We start from the raw sequence: 21,605 nt of genomic DNA, 5'->3' as shown, positions 1-21,605 counted from the left end.
CTTTCTGGAGGCAGACTTAATGTCATTGAAACTGTGTTTAATTGTGCTCCTATAAAAATGGTCTGTTGCGATGGCGATAAGGCAGATTTTTCTGAGTTGATGGTAATCCCCAACTGATTGCAGAGATATAAGGTTGTGTCCCTCACCTGAATGAGTTGATGCTTGGTGGTGGTAGTAAGGAGCCAGTCGTCTAGATATGGAAATACCTGGAATCCCAAATGTCTCAAGTGACCGGTGACTACTGCCATATATTTGGTGAACACTCTGGGGGCTGTAGTGAGACCAAAGGACAGAGCACGAAATTGATAAGGGCTGGCTTCCAGCCGGAAGTGTAGATAATCCCTGGATGGGCTGTCCATCTTTATGTGGTAGTACCCATCCTGAAGATCTATTGAGCACATCCAATTGTCTTTTACCAGAAAAGGGAGTATTGACTGAAGCATGACCATCTGGAACTTCGTCTTTTTTACTGACATGTTTAGTCTGCTGAGGTCCAGAACAGGTCTCCACTTCCCTGTTTTTTTGGAACTAAAAAGAACCTTGAGTAAGTTCCAGATCCTCTCTGGTCTGCTGGGACTGGCTGGATGACTCTTTTCTCCAGCAACCTTTGGACCTCTAAGGCTGCTTGTTCACTGTGACTGGGTGGAACGTCTGGGATTTCTTTTACTAGAGGGGTGGAATGGCAAAGGGAATTGAGTATCCTCTGGATATTATGCTTTGTACCCAGCTGTCTTGTATTATTTTTAGCCAGGCATCTAGGTACAAAGAAAGGTGTCCCCCGACTGCCTCCAGAGATGAACAGTCAGGCCTTCCTTCAGAAGTGCTGATAGGGCTTGCCAAAGAACTGATCTCTGTCACCCTGGTTCTGCGGAACCCTTCTGCCGCATGGGCGACGTCTTCCGTTATTACCCCCTCCTCTTCCTCTAGAGGGGGTTTCGCCATGAGTGTTCTAAAACGATCCTTGAGATTTACGGAACCATATCTTTCCACCCCCCTCCTTTTGAGGTAAGGTCTATTAGAGGTAGAAAAACATACTCCGATGGTAGACAAGGTCTTTCCATATTTTTCACTCCTGGTAAGTGCTTCCTTTACCTTTGGTCCGAAAAGGGATGAACCGCCAAAGGGGGTGTTAATGAAGGAAGATTTAAAGGGTTCCACAAAGGAACATAAGTGCATACAGGAATGTCTCCTGAGAGGGATTCCTGTACCCGCTGCTCTGCTCATACCACTAGCTATATATATAACAGACACATGGACGAGTTCAAAATCAAATTAAGAGTGGAGAGCTGGGAAGTTAGCTTGTCCAAAACCTCCGCAGCTACTGAACCCTGCAGGGTGTCTCCCAGCTCCTTCAGGAGATCCCTTTATAGTCTAGTGAAATGTGTGAGGTTGTTCAGCGATCGAAGAACAAAGACCGCTGAAGTAAACATACGCTCCTAACCATAACAACAGTCAGTTCCGAAGGCTGTGGAATCAATGCCGAATCTTTACTGGAGGCTGATTTTGAAGTCAATGGACTCTTCGTCGGTTCTGTTGGCTTTTTGGAGTGCTTGTCAAACTTATCCAGCAACTCTTGGCAAGAGGATTTTAACAGACCGTTATCCATGAGTTTTCTTTTCTTTTCATGCAACACTCTGGAGCTAAAAGAGTGGCATAGAGCACAGCTTTCCTACAGGTGTATTTCACCCAAACAGTAGACAAATTCAGTATGTCCATCGGTGATGGACATCTTTTGCCCACCTCTTGGCCATTTTTGAATCCAGACTTTTTCCTTCTCCTAATGAGACATTTCAGAAGTACAAAAAAAAATAGCAACAATAATATGTCACAGCAAGTATTGCCCTGTAAATAAGAGGGCTCTAACTCCAATATCCACACTGAACCAACTACTACAGCCTTGGAAAAAAAAGACTCTGAGAAAATTTAGCTATTTATATAAATTTAAGCTAAGATAAACTATCTGCCCAGTAAAAAGAAGGGCTGTAATTAGCTATTTATATAAATTTAAGCTGAGATAAACTATCTGCCCTTTAAAAAAGAAGGGCTCTAATTTAACAGATAAACACACACAATATATAAATTTAAGCTAAGATAAACTATCTGCCCTGTAAAAAAGAAGGGCTCTAATTTAACAGATAAACACACAATATAATGCTAGAGATAGGGAGAAAAAAGGCCTAAAAAACACAGCCACTAATATCTAACTACTTTAACTATAGACTTAAGAAACTGTATTATCTATGCTCTAAACTAACTATCTAAATTCACTAACTAACAGGCTAAGCTATTTTAAACACTTATTTAGCAGAAAAATAAAGTTATTCACTGGCCAGAGCTGGTGGACATCCGATCAAGTTGCAGCGGCAAACGAGTTCTGAGGGAGGATCAGGGTGCATCATGGAATAAATAGATGCACAGAGTCCTCTCTAGGCACAAAACTGTCGGTGGAAAATAAGGGACTACAAACGTAAAGAAACACCAACAGTCCCACAGCTAGGAGATTTATTAAAGTTGAACAGTACAAACAGTACACAGGTTAGCGCTTTCAGGGATCTACCCCTTCGTCAGACGAAATTCCTCACTTCCTTAAATACTTGAAACAGTCACATGATGATACAAGCAATTACCCTAATCACTGTCAATTTAAAAGAAACACAGTTGCCAATGCAGAATAGTAATATAAAACTAAATAATGCAATAAAAATATCATATATCACACATTCCTTATCCAAGCTAATAATTCTATTAAAACATGCATAGAAAAAAATACATACAAAAACATAAACTATTTATGAAAAAATGTGTACAAAATACATCTGACTTGATACCAATAAGTATATGTACTAGTGCATGGGCCTTGATAAGAATATATAGGCATAATATAAATAGTGAGAAATTTATAAATTAATGCTAAAATATACTTATATATTTACATACACATAAAACAGCATATAGACATGCATAACTATAAAGTTGTAAAAATATAAAAAAGTTCCTGTGTTCCTGTGTTGCCATTTCCTTTCTTGGATTAAGGGAGGCTTCTTTGTTCACCAGTGGCAATGGGGAGCTTAGAGCAGCCTATATATCCCTGGAGGAGTGTTCCCAGCACAATAATCTGGTAGTCTACTGGCCATTTTGGGCCAATTTCTAGCTCTTTCAAATCCCCCTGTATAAAACCCGCTTTGGCAAGGTTTTTGCGCTTGTTACTACTCAGCCAAGCTCCTCGTGGTCCTGCAGAGTGGTGCTAGCAGCAGAGAGGCTAAAAGAGCGACTGCTAACCTGATAAGTGTTTTTTCCTGCTACTACCTGGGCGACTGTCCGATCTAGCTAAACTGCAAATATTTCTGCTTCTTGAACTGTTTTAAACTGCTTAAAGTTGTTTTTGCACCTGCACTTTTTAAGTTTGTCCTGTTTGTTGCATTTACCTGTTGAGGCTACACACTCAAGTGTGCTAGCCTGTGTTACATATTTACTGCATTTTCCTGCTATTTGTTGATAAAAAGAAAAACAAAAAAAAAAAAATTATCCTTGTTTCCCGTCTTTCCTGACCTAGAGTAGTCCAAATACAGGCTTTGCTGTATTCTGGACTTTTGGAAAGTTCCTGTGTTGTCCATTTCCTTTCTTGGATAGAGGGAGGTTTCTTTGTTCACCAGTGGCAGTGGGGAACTTGGAGCAGCCTATCTATCCCTGGAGGAGTGTTCCCAGCACAAGAATCTGGTAGTCTATTGGCCATTTTGGGCCAATTTCTAGCTCTTTCAAATCCCCCTGTATAAAACCCACTTTGGCGAGGTTTTTGCACTTGTTACTACTCAGCCAAGCTCCTCGTGGTCCTGCAGAGTGGTGCTAGCAGCAGAGAGGCTAAAAGAGCGACTGCTAACCTGATAAAAGTGTTTTTTCCTGCTACTACCTGGGCGACTGTCCGATCTAGCTAAACTGCAAATATTTCTGCTTCTTGAACTGTTTTAAACTGTCTAAAGTTGTTTTTGCACCTGCACTTTTAAAGTTTGTCCGGTTTGTTGCATTTACTTGTTGAGGCTACACACTCACGTGCGCTAGCCTGTGTTACATATTTATTGCAATTTCCTGCTGTTTGTTGCAAAAAAAAAAAAAAAAAGTTATCCTTGTTTCCCATCTTTCCTGACCTAGAGTAGTCCAAATACAGGCTTTGCTGTATTCTGGACTTTTGGAAAGTTCCTGTGTTGCCATTTCCTTTCTTGGATAGAGGGAGGCTTCTTTGTTCACCAGTGGCAGTGGGGAGCTTGGAGCAGGCTATCTGTCCCTGGAGGAGTGTTCCCAGCACAGGAATCTGGTAGTCTGTTGGCTGTTTTGGGCCAATTTCTAGCTCTTTCAGGTCCGCCTGTATAAAACCCGCTGTAGCGCGGCTTTGCGTGATTTTGTGCATAGCGCTTCATTGAGCAGCGCCGCTTATTTGGGTTTGAGCCTTGGAACTGATCTAGTTCTCATAATAAACACCCTATTCCTATGCTAACGCCTAGCACTTGCTCACTAAAGCAATTATATAAGTCAGCGCTAAAAAAATTAAAAGCACTACACCCTCACAAACTCCCTTGAGTAACTTGTTCCCCATTGGCCCTTTTTTTCAATTATAAAGGAATTCCCAATACTATTCTAGCATGTCCAAAGGTCAGTTGTCAATCTCCTCTCCGGTCCAGCTGGTGAACCTGGGAATCTTGAGGCAATGTTACAACTGCCTAATGTACACAGACAACCCTCTCCTCCTCCCAACAAATTCCAACACATGTGAGAGATGCAACCATATAGCCAAACTGGAGGCTAAGCTCTCTCAACTCAGTACTGGTGTAACCAGTCAGGAGGAGAAGGAAACCACACTCACTACAATTCCAGTCTCACATAGACCTACCACGACAGCAAACCATACACATAAACACACAAAAACATACTTGGAGGCTCTAAATAAAAATCTGCCTAAGCAGCGGAGACCTCCAAAGCAGACACCCAAGCAACCGCTACCCCAAAACAAAACACATGCAACACATAGCTCACAAAGCCAGTGTGCCGAACAGTCACAGCCCTTAAGGCTAAACAACACACCTGATACACTTGTAATAGGTGACTCTATCATCAGGCACACTGACGTCCCGCTCACCAGGCTGAACAAGGAGAAGGTCACGGTGAGCTGCCTATCGGGTGCTAGAATCCGCCACATAACACAAGCACTCAGGTCACTCCAAGGCAAGTACAAATATGACTCCGTCATTGTCCATGCTGGTGTGAATGACCTGAGACGTACCTCCCTGGACTACATGAAAAGAGACATAGAGGAGCTCTCTGGGCATGTAGCCCAGGCCGGTATGACCCTGACCTTGAGTAGCATCTTACCCTCACCAAGAATGATGCCACAGTATGAAGACAAGATTATCAATTTCAACAATTGGCTTAAGTATTGGTGTCATTCAAAGGGGATCCAATGCCTGTCAGCCTGGGATGACATGCTCGACAAGCAACGATGCTTCACTAGGGACGGCTTGCACCTGTCACCCCTGGGCTTTCGGATATTGGCAAAGGCTCTTGCTACCCCCATAGTGCCTTTTTTAGGCAAGGCTCAAAAGACAAACCCACCTCCATAGGTATCACAAGGGATAAGAAACTAAGAGTAATGCTACTCAACGCCAGAAGTCTAAACCTCAAGATGCACGACTCAAACTCTCCTTAGCATGGAGAACATCGATATCTGTGCAGTAACAGAAACCTGGTTCAAGGCTCTCGAGAGCACCCCAGCACTACCAGGTTATACCTCATACCATGCTTTTTGGCCCCAAAACTTGGACCGAACCACAAAAGGAGGGGGAGTATCAATATTCGTCAAAGATACCCACACCTCCAGGTTGGTGGCACAGCACAAAGCATCAGAGACTATCCATGTGCAACTAACAGTGGGTAAAACTGCCTTCCAGTTTATAGCCTGCTACAGACCACCCTCCCAAACCCAGGAACCCCACTCGGCCTTCCTGAGAACACTGGAAAATATGAAGGTCTCTCCAAACACCATTATATTGGGTGACTTCAACTACCCAACCATAGACTGGGATCATTACTCTAGCTCCAACACCCTAGCCCAAAGGTTCCTAGAATTTATAAACTCAAATGCTATGGAACAACTTGTTACCACTCCCACAAGAGGGGAAAACATACTGGACCTGATCATCACCAACATGGGGACTCTATGCTCCAGACCAGAAGTGCATCCCTCACTGGTAAGATCAGACCATAAACTAATCTCACTGGATATTCACATCCCGACCCCACCCCATGCCCAGAAAACCACAGTGAAAAACTTCTCTAAAGCAAATTTCACACTCCTCAAAACCGAGGTGGAATCCTTCAAAGCCCCCGGGCCTCTGGATAATACGGCCCAGACCACAAAATCCTTTATAAACGCATTCTATGAACACCTTCAGGAATGCATGGATCATGCAATCCCAAATAAAACCAAGACCCAATCCTCCAAAGGCAGGCGTCCTGTCTGGTGGACCCCAGCCATAAACAAACTATACAATAGAAGGAGGAAGCTACTACATGACAGAGCAAAATCCCAAAAGGGAAGGCATCTCTGATCAGTATTAGCAAAAAACTACGGGCACTCATAAAATCGCCTAAGGCCAGCTTCGAGAGAAAGATTGCACAGGACACTAAGGATAATCACAAGGCTTTCTTTAGTTATGTTAGGAACCTGGGTGGGAATTCCCAGATATGCTCAGAATTAGTCCAAAATGACAAAAAATACACCGAACCCACAGACATTGCCAACATCCTAGCTGACAGGTTCAGCGCAAACTTCTTCCCCCCACCAAAAGGGCTAATATCTATCCCAGCAGAGTGCTGCTCCCCTGACATCTCAGATGATCAGGTAAGAGCTGCCCTCTCCAAAGCAAGAAACACAGCATCAATGGGACCAGACGGTGTCCCGGGCTGCGTCCTACATGAACTCCAAGAAGTGCTAAACCCAAACCTAAAACTACTGTTCAATCTCAGCCTTACTAATGGATATGTACCCAAAGAGTGGCGTACAGCAACAGTGGTCCCTCTCCACAAAGGTGGTGCCTCAACGGATCCTGGAAACTATCTGGATAGTTATATAATATGGATATAAGTCTCACTAGCTTGGTCTGCAAAGCTATGGAAAGGATCATCATGGACCTTATAAATAAAGATATTGGGGACCTACAGACACTGGATCCTACCCAGTTCGGCTTTGTTAAGGGCAGATCCTGCCTCTTAAACCTGGTCAATTTCTTTGAAACAGTCACCAAGGCCATTGACAAGGGGAAGGTGGTCCACACAGCCTACCTGGACCTCGCAAAAGCCTTCGATACAATACCCCACTCGGGCATTATAGATAAGCTCACCAGCTTAAATATAAACCCCTGTGTCACTAGATGGGTTGCAAACTGGCTCAAGGACAGAACCCACATGGTTAGAATAGCTGGAGCCATGTCAGACTCCAAACCAGTTACAAGTGGCGTCCCACAAGGCTCAGTCTTGGGACCTCTGTTGTTCGGTATATATTTCTCGGAGGTACAGGCCAACATGGAAGGACTGTGGCTGACCAAGTTCGCAGATGACTGCAAACTGGGCACCATAATAGACTCTCCAGCTGACACAAGCATCCTCCAAAAGGGCCTCATAGAAACAGACAACTGGTGCCAGAGCCATGGCCTCAAGCTAAACGCCAAAAAGTGTATAGTCATCCCCTTTGGCAAAAACAAAGTGCCCACAAATTACCACATAGGTGGTAATCCATTAAGTACAGAAGAAGTAATTAGGGACCTGGGGACCCAAGTTGATAGCAATCTCTCATTTGACAACCACGTGGCCAAAGTGGTTAGAAAAACATTTTATATAGCCCTCCTAATCATGAAGGGATTCACATCTAGATCAGGGAGGTCATCGTGCCTCTTTACTCATCCCTCATCAGGCCCATAATTGAGTACAATGCCCCTTTTGGGATGTACCTTACCAGACACCTGCAGCAACTGGAAAGACCCCAAAAGTACCTCACCAAGAGGATCAAGGGGCTCAAACAGATGCCGTATACTGCCCGGTTAAAGAAACTCCAGCTCTACTCAGTGGCATACCGCCTGCTCAGAGGCGATCTGTGCCTGACTTATAAAGCCATGTCCAACCCGGAATTAATGGACATGCTGCACCTCAGAAAATCCAAATCCCATCGAGCTACGCGCTCGAGGGACTTAAACCTCAGCACTGAAATAAATAGGACATGCTGGAGGGACAGATTCATAACCCAGAGGCTCCCTTCACTCTGGAATAAAATCCCAGTCCAGGTTAGGCAGAGTCCCTCATTGACTCTCTTCAAGAGGAATCTTGATGAGTGGATGGGAGATCGTAGGTTTACCCCGGGTATCACTTCTGTGTCACTGTTAGATGGAAGCACAGTATACTAACCTCGAAAAAGGGCATAGCAAAATTAATTTAAAATGGGTGGCGAAAGCCATACACACTCTGGCTAGGCTTACAAATGCCCTAGGGCAGATAGCCTAGTATGAACCTATGAACCTATGAACCTATATACTGGACGTGCCATTCAGAAAACTCAATGCCTCAATGGTTGAGCTTTTAAAAATGGTTTAAGCGACACCATTTGATTCAAACCGAGTCGGAGCCGAGGATCGGCTCTGAACCCATCAGTAAGAATGAACAGTGAGATAGAACAACTTCACATTAATAGTTTTGTACATTTCTTCTTGATTATTATTAATGCTGAGATGTATTACCCAGTTACAACAGCCTGTTCTCTGCCTTACAGAACTGTTATATATTGTTGATATTTCATTAAAAAATATTTTTTGGTGGGGGAGGACTGTCCTAACTTGTGTGTAGTCATAGGGAGCATTAACATTTGAATTGTTGTGTGTATGATGGATACATACATTCATACATAACTAAGTCCACAGCCATTTTTGTCTGTGTATTATAAATTTACTTTTGTGTCTGTTTTCTGTTTCATCTCATACAAGCATATGGCAACCAAGAGGAAATCTGTACCCAGCAAGCCACCAAACACTGTTGCAGAAAATTAGGTCATTATCCAGGCCTTACATTGCCATGGAGCTTGTATCTTAGGGAGAGGAAGAGGTGACCAATCTGTTAGAGACAAGATATGGCAGCAGGTATAATGACATCAATGTTGCCGGAGGGATTAGGAGAAGTTGCTCTCAGATATGACACTGGACAAGTGATATGATAACCTCTGTCCATTGTAGGGTGGCTGCAGTTGCCTAAAAACAGGTGGTTGTGGGAGGTGCTCGTGCTACTCAACCACCACTACCTGAGGTCAAAACTACCTACATGAAAATTTCATCTAAACATAAATTAAAGGTCATGCTGCTAAATGCTAGGAGTCTAAACATGAAACTGCACTCATTGCAAGCATTCTTAACCCTGGAAGAAGCTGACATTTGTGCAGTCACAGAAACCTGGTTCAAAGCTGCAATGAGCACCCCAGCCATACCAGGTTACTCATCCTGTCATTCATTCAGACCCCGAGCCTTGGGGAGCAAAACAAAAGGAGGTGGAGTTGCAATATATATAAAAGACATACACACCTCTAGGCTGGTCAAACAGAATGATGCAAAGGAAATGCTCCAGGTGCAGTTAACAATTGACAAGACCCCTATTAAAATCATAGCTAGCTACAGGCATCCAACTCTGACTCAAGATGCCCACTCCAGCTATCTGGACCTCTTCGAATCTATCAAGATTCAGTCCTTTACCCTGATCCTGGGCGACTTTAACTATCCAACCATAGACTGGAAGAAGTACTCATGCCAAAACACAAATGCCCAGAGATTCCTTGATTTTGTCAATGCAAATGCCTTGGACCAGTTGGTATGCAAATGCCTTGGACCAGTTGGTTGACAGCCCCACAAGAGGTGAAAATATCTTGGACTTGGTATTAAGCAACATGAGTAACCACTGCAGCATCCCTACAGTGTCATCATCCCTGGTAAGATCTGACCACAAAGCAGTCACTTTCAAAGTCACCATCTCCCCTGACCCCCCCCCCCCACCCCAGCTAGGGGAAAAACAAAAAAACTTCTCCAAAGCTGATTACAACTTCCTGAGGGAAGGTATAAACAGCTTTACAGCCCCTCCCCCTCCACAGAAACTGGCACATATGTCCAAACTTACACCAAGGTACTATATGAGCATTTATATAACTGCATGGAATCAGGAATACCACACAGGACAAAATCCTCCTCCTCAAGGAAGAGTAAACCTGTCTGGTGGACATCTACAATAAATAAACTCTATAATAAAAGGAAAAAAATTGCTGTCCAGGCGCAAGAAGGAACAGTTGTCTAATTGGAAGCAATCTCTCTTTAGCCTGAACTAGCAAATAAGAGCACTAGTGAAATCCTCCAAAGCAAACTTTGAGTCCAAACTGGCCTCATCTACTAAAGACAATCATAAGGCTTTCCTCACATATGCCCACAATCTCAAGGGAAGCACCCAGATCTGCTCAGAACTGGTGGTCAAGGACACCACATACACAAACCCTGTAGAGATAGCCAGCCTGCTGGCAGGTTCAGTGAAAACTTCACTTGTCTGTTCCCCCATCAGTAAAACAGGACATCCCCAGTACCCGACTCCCTCCCCTTATCTCTAGGGAGCAAGTCATCACTACCCTCTCAAAGGCAAAAAATACAGCCTCCCTGGGACCTGATAACATCCCAGGCTGCATCCTACATGAACTCAGGCAGGGACTTGCAGTACCATTAGGCACCCTATTCAACCAAAGCCTGAGTACTGGCTTCATCCCAGCTGAGTGGAGGACAGCTACCATCATCCTTTGCACAAAGGTGGACTGTCCACCGATCCAGGAAATTATAGACCCATCAGCCTAACTACCCTAATCTACAAGGCCATGGAGTGGATTATCATGGACCTCATTAACAAGGACATTGGCAACCTCCAGACACTTGATCCCACTCAGTTTGGCTTTGTCAAGAGAAGGTCATGCCTGTTAAATTTGGTCGACTTCTTTGAGACAGTCATCAAAGCCACAGATGAGAGGAAGATGGTGCACACCGCCTAGGTTGACCTGGCCAAGGCCTTCTATACTATTCACCACTCAGGTATAATAGACAAGCTCTCTCAACTAGGCATCAATCCATATGTTACCAGATGGGTAGCAAACTGGCTCACTGACAGAACCCACCTAGTCAAAATAGGGGAAGCCCCTCAAGTAGTAGACACATAACAAGCGGTGTACCACAGGGATTGGTCTTGGGGCCTCTGCTGTTTTGGATATACTTCTCAGAGGTGCAGGCCAAATCTAGTGGGCTATGGCTGACCAAGTTTGCAGATGACTACAAGCTGGGTGCAGTCATCAATTCCCCTAGTGATGTGGACATCCTCCAAGAGGGTATCACCCAAACAAATGACTGGTGACAGAAACATGGGCCTCAAACTGAATGACAAAAAATGCAACATCATCCCTTTTGGGAAGAATGATGTCCCCACAAATTATCACACTGATAATAAGGCGCTAAGCATGCAATCAGTCATGAGGGACTTGGGAATGCAGGTTGACAGGAAATTGACTTTTGACCATCATATTGCCTCCGTTGTATGAAAGCTTTCTACATGGCAAAACTCATTAGTAAGGGTATCCTATCCAGGGACAAGGTGGTCATAAGATCCCTGTATTCTTCCCTTATAAGACCGATTACTGAATACAATGCCCCTTTTGGCATGTACTTCACACAGCACATGCAGCAGCTTGCGAGACTACAAAGATTCCTCACCCGGAGAATCCAGGGCCTCAAACATCTACCTTACACAGATAGGCTAAAGACCCTGTCCCTCTACTCAGTCTCCTACAGACTCCTCAGAGGTGACCTCTGTCTTACATACAAAGCAATCTCAGACCCCACCCTGATGGGACTGCTGCATAACCGCAAGTCAAGCTCCACTCGAGTAACCCACACACGAGACCTTAACCTGGTCTGTGACATCAATAGGACTTGTTGGTGGGACAGATTTGTGTCCCAGAGACTCCCACTTTTGTGGAATAGACTCCCTCTCCACATAAAGCAGAGTACCTCATTAAACCTTTTTAAGTGGAACCTGGATAACTGGATGGGGAAAAGAAAAGACATCCCTGGGATTCCACCTATGTCCCTGCTGGACAGTGGTATAGGGAGCTGACTTGTTGGAACATGGGCTACATTCTTGGCTAGGCTTGTATGGACCTCAGGGCCAACAGCCTAGTAACTTCCTATGATCCTATGATCCTATGAAACACAGGAGTTCCTGTACACTGTCAGGAATTCAGATAGCTCAGATGGGGGTTCTCACAGAATTCTTGATGTTAGGACTGATGTGTAAGTCAGACCCAGAGTGCCTCAAACAGAACTTCCAGATATGCAGAACGCAAGTGTCATTGCTATATCTTTATATGCATATATTATAGACGTCTGATATATGTAGAGCCAGCGATAAGTGAAATAAATGAAAATAAAAATTTGTGTTGTTTTACCATCTATTACAGTTTAACACACCTTTTGTATAAGAAAAATGTTTGATACATTTTATTCTCTGTCTGTTATGTTTATTGTGTATTATTGTGTTTTATCATAGGTGATCCTGATAGTGGAAGTGTGAAACTCCTTCCATCTGATGTGAGAGTATTGTAGTCTCTGATAATGATGATGGCAATGAAAAGGTACACTGTGGGGTGCAGTGGCACACACCTCCTCTGCCAATATTTTGAACAGTCAGTATGCCTACATATACCCATTACATGGAGACCTCTGATATATGACAGGTGAGGGTATCACAGTTGAACTGGGTAGTGTGATTACTCTGGATGCAGAACTGGCTGCTTCTCCAAGTAGCCATTGTAAGGGCAAGATGCCACACAGGAGGGTTGATAGAGGTGCTTGGAGGATGCCTGCTGTCCTCCCTTCTCCTGATGCTGTGTCTTGAAGTGCCACTAGACACATGTGTAGGGCCGTAGCACAGGCACAAACATGTTTAACAGAGCCTCAGAAGAAATAGTGCCAGTAGTAAATGTCAAGCATTCTGATGTGCGCGACTCTCTGAACAGCGTGGGTGATACCTGGGACATGATGCATGACACATTGGATCGGGCAGCGTCTGTGATGGAACATCTATTAGGGGAAGGCAAATATCTACTTGGCTGGACAGCAGCTACATCTTCTGGTGTTAGCAGACGTGGCCACGCAAGATTAGTGGTAATACTTCCACTGTTCCATCAGTGATTGCAGTGCCCATACCCAAACATGGTAGACCACAAGGCCATATTTCTGGACATAGTCATGAGGAGAGGTCATCCAGAAGACATCACTGACATTCATGTATCACCCTGACTTCTTCCCAGGACTGTAGAATTAGAAGTACAAATCCTGGCAGAGGTAATTCTTGTTTTCTGCGCCAATGACACTAAACTGACTACTCTACAATGCATGTCTCACAACTCTCTGAGATGCCAGGACTTTGTGATACCAGAGTGCTTGATTCTGTTTTGCAGACACACACACACACACACACACACACACACACACACACACACACACACACACACATTAAAAAAAAAATCACTTGCCCATGCAACCTCATGCACATGCAAGCCATCTAAATAGTACTATTCAGTGTTGTACATCTGTTGTTCCTGGCCCTTAACACCATATACTGTGATAGATGCATGTGTTTCTTACTCACACACACTCACTTCTTTGGTGTCAGCCTTGCTCTTCTACCAGCCCTCACCACCCTATGCAAATGATGATGTCTGCACCCTGACCTTTGCACGTCTTTGTGATTTAGAGTTGCACACCAGTGTGATGCACATAGTGGATAGCTAATTCTTGCTTACTTACAGTCTTGCATTTATCAATATGTATTATAGAAGAAAGGTTTTTGATTTCTTGTTTCTACTCATTTGTGAATGATTGCTTATATAATTGTTGAACCTCATTATATTTCAGTTAGTACTGTAAATAAAGCAGTGAAAGCAGTAGGTACTTAAGTCTTGCTTCTTGATATAGTTGTGCAAATGAGGGTGTAATTGACTTGTTCCATGTTTTATAGATGGTGGTCAATTAAAATGCTTGATGCACAGAATTGGTTATAATACCTAACTGTATATTGCAATAATATGACACATGAGACATTACTGACATAAATGCACATCTCAGACAAATTCTGTGATTAGGGGTATATACATATTTTCATATGATAGTACTCTGTTATGTTACCCGCGGTAGTGGTGCTGTGGTAGCATTGTCGCCTCACAGCAAGATGTTGTCCCATTCGATTCTCAGCTAGACCGTCTTCTGTGTGGATGCATACTTGAATGGGTGTGCCTTCGTTGAAGGTTGTGTGTCAGGGCTGGTAACTCGGCATGTACCATTAGCGGACCGGAGTTCTGCTGTGGCGACCCCTAACCGGGATAAGCCGAAAGACACAACAACAACAAGTACTCTGTTATGTTACCTTTATATTTTCTTTACAGGTTCCACAAATTCCTTGTCATTACTGCAGGTAACAAGTGTGCCCTTGGGGGTTGTCCCTGCATGATGTTGTCAGAGCACAGCCATTACATGGTTAAATAAAGGCTGTAAAGTTTTAGTTTTAGTTTTCCTATATATATGCATGCGTCATCCTAGGCTTTGGCCTAGGTAGTGATTGTGTGTGCTTTTTTACCTCTTAGCCAGAGCCAGGACATACTGTGCACACCTCTGTCTGCAAACACCATCTAAAGCTGTTGGTTCACCCTCAGACTCCTCATCTGTGTATGCTGCTGCTCCTGGCCCTGCCTGTGGTACTGAAAACTGTTGTCCTGCTCTTTGTTGTCCTTGCTGAAGTGGTTTCCTGAGAATTATATTATGTAACGTGGAAAAGGGTATCATTATTTGAACAGTGGTGCCTTGGTTATACTGCATTGTACCTCCTGATGTGTCTAGACACCGGACCCTTGATTTAAGCGATTGAAATACATGTTCTATCACATTCCTAGTTTGGGTGTGAGCCTTGTTTTATTCTTGCTCAGTGGGGTTGTGAGGATTTCTTATGGGTGTCATGTGTGAGGGCTGAATTCCATAACCTGCATCCCCAACTAGGTGTCCTTGAAGAATGTCACTCCTAGCAAACCTGGTGTTCAGCGCACAGGTGTCCCATATGTGTGTGTCACGGAAACTGCCTGTGTTACCTGCAAAGGCAATGTGTAGATGATCCCTTGTACATTACAGATAACCTGACAGTTTATAGAGGGGAAACCTTTTTATGCTGACACACTACCTGCCCTGTTTACTAGGTGGGGCTTTTATTTCTATGTATGTGCAATCTATGGTACCCAACACTTCAGTGAAGTGTGTTACTGCATAGAATTCCTGCATGTTTTTTGCTCTCTGCTGTGGAGTGAGTGGATCCCTTGCATGTAGTAGCACTGCATTTAAAAACTGATGTAATATTCAAGAGACTGACGCCTGTGAGACCCCTAATATATCCCCGTGTGTCTCTGGAAAGTACCAGTAGCTAGTATAGATAATGTTACACATAAATTTGTTTCCACTGAGATGGCTTTTCTACAATTTCTTTGGGGCTTGAAGTTGGGGCAGCAGAGGTTGCCTAGTTCCTCCAGTGTTTCCCTGTCCACCCTGTATAATTCAGCAGTGTATGTGTTGTGCAGGCACACTGACGTCCCGCTCACCAGGCTGAACAAGGAGAAGGTCACGGTGAGCTGCCTGTCGGGCGCTAGGATCCACCACATAACACAAGCACTCAGGTCACTCCAAGGCAAGTACAAATATGACTCAGTCATTGTCCATGCTGGTGTGAATGACCTGAGACGTACCTCCCTGGACTACATGAAAAGAGACATAGAGGAGCTCTCTGAGCATGTAGCCCAGGCCGGTATGACCCTGACCTTGAGTAGCATCTTACCTTCACCAAGAATGATGCCACAATATGAAGACAAGATGATCAATTTCAACAATTGGCTTAAGTATTGGTGTAATTCAAAGGGGATCCAATGCCTGTCAGCCTGGGATGACATGCTCGACAAGCCACGATGTTTCACTAGGGACGGCTTGCACCTGTCACCCCTGGGCTTTCGGATATTGGCAAAGGCTCTTGCTACCCCCATAGTGCCTTTTTTAGGCAAGGCTCAAAAGACAAACCCACCTCCATAGGTATCACAAAGGATAAAAAACTAAGAGTAATGCTACTCAACACCAGAAGTCTAAACCTCAAGATGCACGCACTCAAAACTCTCCTTAGCATGGAGAACATTGATATCTGTGCAGTAACAGAAACCTGGTTCAAGGCTCCCGAAAGCACCCCAGCAATACCAGGTTATACCTCATACCATGCTTTTCAGCCCCAAAACTTGGACCGAACCACAAAAGGAAGGGGAGTATCAATATTCGTCAAAGATACCCACACCTCCAGGTTGGTGGCACAGCACGAAGCATCAGAGACTATCCATGTGCAACTAACAGTGGGTAAAACTTCCTTCCAGTTTATAGCCAGCTACAGACCACCCTCCCAAACCCAGGAACCCCACTCAGCCTTCCTGAGAACACTGGAAAATATGAAGGTCTCTCCAAACACCATTATATTGGGCGACTTCAACTACCCAAACATAGACTGGGAGCATTACTCTAGCTCCAACACTCTAGCCCAAAGGTTCCTAGAATTTATAAACTCAAATGCTATGGAACAACTTGTTACCACTCCCACAAGAGGGGAAAACATACTGGACCTGATCATCACCAACATGGGGACTTTATGCTCCAGACCAGAAGTGTATCCCTCACTGGTAAGATCAGACCATAAACTAATCTCACTAGATATTCACATCCTGATCCCACCCCCTGCCTAGAAAACCACAGTGAAAAACTTCTCTAAAGCAAATTTCACACTCCTCAAAACCAAGGTGGAATCCTTCAAAGCCCCCGGGCCTGTGGAAAGTATGGCCCAGACCGCAGAATCCTTTATAAACGCATTCTATGAACACCTTCAGGAATGCATGGATCATGCAATCCCAAATAAAACCAAGACCCAATCCTCCAAAGGTAGACGTCCTGTCTGGTGGACCCCAGCCATAAACAAACTATACAATAGAAGGAGGAAGCTACTACATGATAGAGCAAAATCCCAAAAAGGGAAGGCATCTCTGATCAGTATTAGCAAAAAACTACAGGCACTCATAAAATCGTCTAAGGCTAGCTTTGAGAGAAAAATTGCACAGGACACTAAGGATAATCACAAGGCTTTCTTTAGTTATGTTAGGAACCTGGGTGGGAATTCCCAGATATGCTCAGAATTAGTCCAAAATGACAAACAATACACCAAGCCCACAGACATTGCCAACATCCTAGCTGACAGGTTCAGGGCAAACTTCTCCCCTCCCCACCAAAGGGCAAATATCTATCCCAGAAGAGTGCTGCCCCCCTGACATCTCAGATGCTCAGGTAAGAGCCGCCCTCTCCAAAGCAAAAAACACAGCATCAGTGGGACCAGACGGTGTCCCAGGCTGCATCCTACATGAACTCCAAGAAGAGCTAAACCCAAACATAAAACTACTGTTCAATCTCAGCCTTACTACAGGATATGTACCCAAAGAGTGGCGTACAGCAACAGTGGTCCCTCTCCACAAAGGTGGTGCCTCAATGGATCCTGGAAACTATCGCCCCATAAGCCTGATTAGCTTGGTCTGCAAAGCTATGGAAAGGATCATCATGGACCTCATAAATAAAGATATTGGGGACCTACAGACACTGGATCCTACCCATTTCAGCTTTGTTAAGGGCAGATCCTGCCTCTTAAACCTGGTCAATTTCTTTGAAATAGTCACCAAGGCCATTGACGAGGGGAAGGCGGTCCACACAGCCTACCTGGACCTCGCAAAAGCCTTCGATACAATACCCCATTTGTGCATTATAGATAAGCTCACCAGCTTAAATATAAACCCCTATGTCACTAGATGGGTTGCAAACTGGCTCAAGGACAGAACCCACATGGTTAGAATTGCTGGAGCCATGTCAGACTCCAAACCAGTTACAAGTGGCATCCCATAAGGCTCACTCCTGGGACCTCTTGTTCGGTATATATTTCTTGGAGGTACAGGCCATCACAGAAGGACTGTGGCTGACCAAGTTCGCAGATGACTGTAAACTGGGCGCCATAATTGACTCTCCAGCTGACACAAGCATCCTCCAAAAGGGCCTCATAGAAACAGACAACTGGTGCCAGAGCCATGGCCTCAAGCTAAATGCCAAAAATTGTATAGTCACCCCCTTTGGCAAAAAAAAAGTGCCCACAAATTACCACATAGGTGGTAATCCATTAAGTACAGAAGAATTAATTAGGGACCTGGGGACCCAAGTTGATAGCAATCTCTCATTTGACAACCACGTGGCCAAAGTGGTTAGAAAAACATTTTATATAGCCCACCTAATCATGAAGGGATTCACATCTAGATCAGGGGAGGTCATCGTGCCTCTTTACTCATCCCTCATCAGGCCCATAATTGAGTACAATGCCCCTTTTGGGATGTACCTTACCAGACACCTGCAGCAACTGGAAAGACCCCAAAAGGACCTCACCAAGAGGATCAAAGGGCTCAAACAGATGCCATATGCTGCCCGGTTAAAGAAACTCCAGCTCTACTTAGTGGCATACCGCCTGCTCAGAGGCGATCTGTGCCTGACGTATAAAGCCATGTCCAACCCGGAATTAATGGACATGCTGCACCTCAGAAAATCCAAATCCCATTGAGCTACGCACTCGAGAGACTTGAACCTCAGCACTGAAATAAATAGGACTTGCTGGAGGGACAGATTCATAACCCAGAGGCTCCCTTCACTCTGGAATAAAATCCCAGTCCAGGTTAGGCAGAGTCCCTCATTGACTCTCTTCAAGAGGAATCTTAATGAGTAGATGGGAGATCGTAGGTTTACCCCGGGTATCACTTCTGTGTCACTGTTAGACAGAGGCACAGTATACTAACCTCGAAAAAGGGCATAGCAAAATTAATTTAAAATAGGTGGCGAAAGCCAAACACACTCTGGCTAGGCTTATAAATGCCCTAGGGCAGATAGCCTAGTATGAACCTATGAACCTATGCTATGTCAAACAGGTTCTAAACACTCTTCTTCTTGCCTGAGGTCTGTCAGCATCAGCAGCACCCTGATTTAAAGCCTGTTGTGCATACAGAATAATAATAGCAGCAGTAACCCCAACCCATTTTTTTCTAAGTGTAATTGTGTTGCGTTCCAAAGAGTTTTGGGGTACAGGGCAAATGGCTACACTGAGTGTACATGATTACTTTATAGCTTCCTGAATAGCTCCACCATATTGGATTGATTAATTAGCATGGACTTCAGCTCTTTATACTGTCATTAGCAAATTCTGCCATTTCCCTTAGTTTCACAGTGTGACAATATGAGGTATTGACAGATATGCCAGGAGACGTACGGCAGTGGATGTGTAACATATGCCAGCATAGCTTGCTGAAGTTTTGTAAAGAATTATATGTCATTAGGAAATATCAAACTTATTTGTACAGGTGCTTTGTGTTGAAAATGTATTTGTAAATTTGCTATTTGCTTGTGTTAAAAAAATTACCAACAGTGGGTCCTGCTGGACAGAAAAAGAAGTATGCCTGTAAGTCAGACTGTATGGCAACTATCAAAATGAATATATTGTAACAGAGGATACTGAAAGAGAAGAGTTTAATCTCAGTCCAGCTAACTTTGAAAAATAGTCTGAAATTAAATTACCTGATTGGCCATAAAATTTGTATCTTACAGTTCTCAATGCAGCCAGAGACAAAAAGTCTGTACTAGGAAGCCTTCTGTATTGTCCTTAGCAGTGAACTAATTGCAACCCTGGAAAGGTGGAAGTGTTGAAATGATTTATGGCTTCCAGATGCTATAACACATCTTAGCAAAGCTCTGTCTATGTGTATAGTAACACATATGTGTGAAATTCTGGTTCAGTTTCTAGCAAAGGGTGGGTGGTATGGAAACCAGAAGTCAGATGACCAGATTACTGTTATGTCATTCCATAATTCAGGATTGAAATGATGCTTTAATACTAGTTGAAGTCTCAAGGCAGTTTGTTTTTGGAACCTGACAAAGAAGGACCTCTCACCTACTTCATCTTGCCTTGCTCTGGTAAGTAACCAGAGAATAATAATTCTTTAGATCTGTCAGGAAAATATAGTGAGATTAGTTACTGTTTTTCTGTATCTGTGTGAATCTATTCATCTGTGCTATTTTTGATATTTCCTGTGAATAAAACTCTGGTGTTTATTGTAAATAATTAGTATTTTCATGTTCTGTTATTAATTATTCAATATATTTAAACTTTTCATTGTGTATGGTCCTTTACAGAATATTTTAACCTTTGAGAGTACTTATATTTATTTGGTGACACTGAGGCCACTCCTGAGACCCTTACCTCATTGGTCAAACACTACCATTTGTATTTATATTAATTTCACTCAGTATAATTGGGCCCCTTTGTAAGAGCCTTAGAATAGCTGGCTTTGGATTGTCTGGTAGCAGTAACTACCTTATAGTCTAGGCAGATCGGCATAGTTAGTAAATCTGTGCCAGCCTTTTCCAGGGGTGTGTGTGTGTGTGTGTGTGTGTGTGTGTGTGTGTGTGTGTGTGTGTGTGTGTGTGTGTGTGTTTGTGTGTGTGTGAAAATCAAATTTCAAAGAGTGTGTGTGTCAGCTATTTGGAGCAAGGACACACAGCACTGGTTTCACAGAGAGAGTGGTGGGGGACTTGGTTTGGACTCTCAATTGAGGACTCAACTTTATAGCTGTGCCAGTGGGGAGTCATGGAGAGAGACAGAGAGGGTGAGAGAGGGAAACCTAGCCTCCGGACTGAGTGTGTTTCCTGTGTGCTTTTAAGGGAAATTGTGCTTGATGCAGACAGCTGCATCTAGAAACAGTGTATGTATCTATCTTTGTTCCAAGTGAACATCACTCAGCAGTGTCAGTGGTGAGGATTCAGGCTCCATGATTACTGACCCAGAGGACGGGACATCACACACAACTGTACATGATGTTTAGAACCATTTAATGAAAACAAATAGCTGGCTATTGCATTTCATGTGGCGGTTAATGAATCCGGCACAGTATCTATCTTTCTTTCTTTCATGATTTTTACAAGTTATCTGTTTTTACTCTAAGATATCTTATGTGGAAACATGAGAAGCTAAAGCCTCTGTTACCTCTGAGCTGAAGGGAAGGTAATCCTGCAACAATCCCCTAGTATGGCCTTAACTTTTTCCAGCATTCTGAAGAAATGTAGCCTTTTTCCCACACAATTTCCACTGACATTCACATTTTCTTCAAGAAAAAGAGTGGCCTAGCAAAAGACCTGTAAATAAAGATCATACCCAATTTGGCCTCGTGAAGGGTAGATCCTGCCTGTTAAATCTGATGGATTTCTTTGAAAGTGTTACCAAGGCCATTGATGAGGGCAAATCTGTGCAGACAGCATAGCTTAACTTGGCAAAGCTTTCGACACAATCCCACATTTAGGCATTACCAATAA

Source organism: Protopterus annectens, chromosome 2.part2, assembly GCF_019279795.1.
Source record: "Protopterus annectens isolate FY-2018-M chromosome 2.part2, PAN1.0, whole genome shotgun sequence".
In the NCBI taxonomy this organism is placed as follows: Eukaryota; Metazoa; Chordata; order Ceratodontiformes; family Protopteridae; genus Protopterus; species Protopterus annectens.
Note: the sequence above shows the minus strand (reverse complement) of the source record.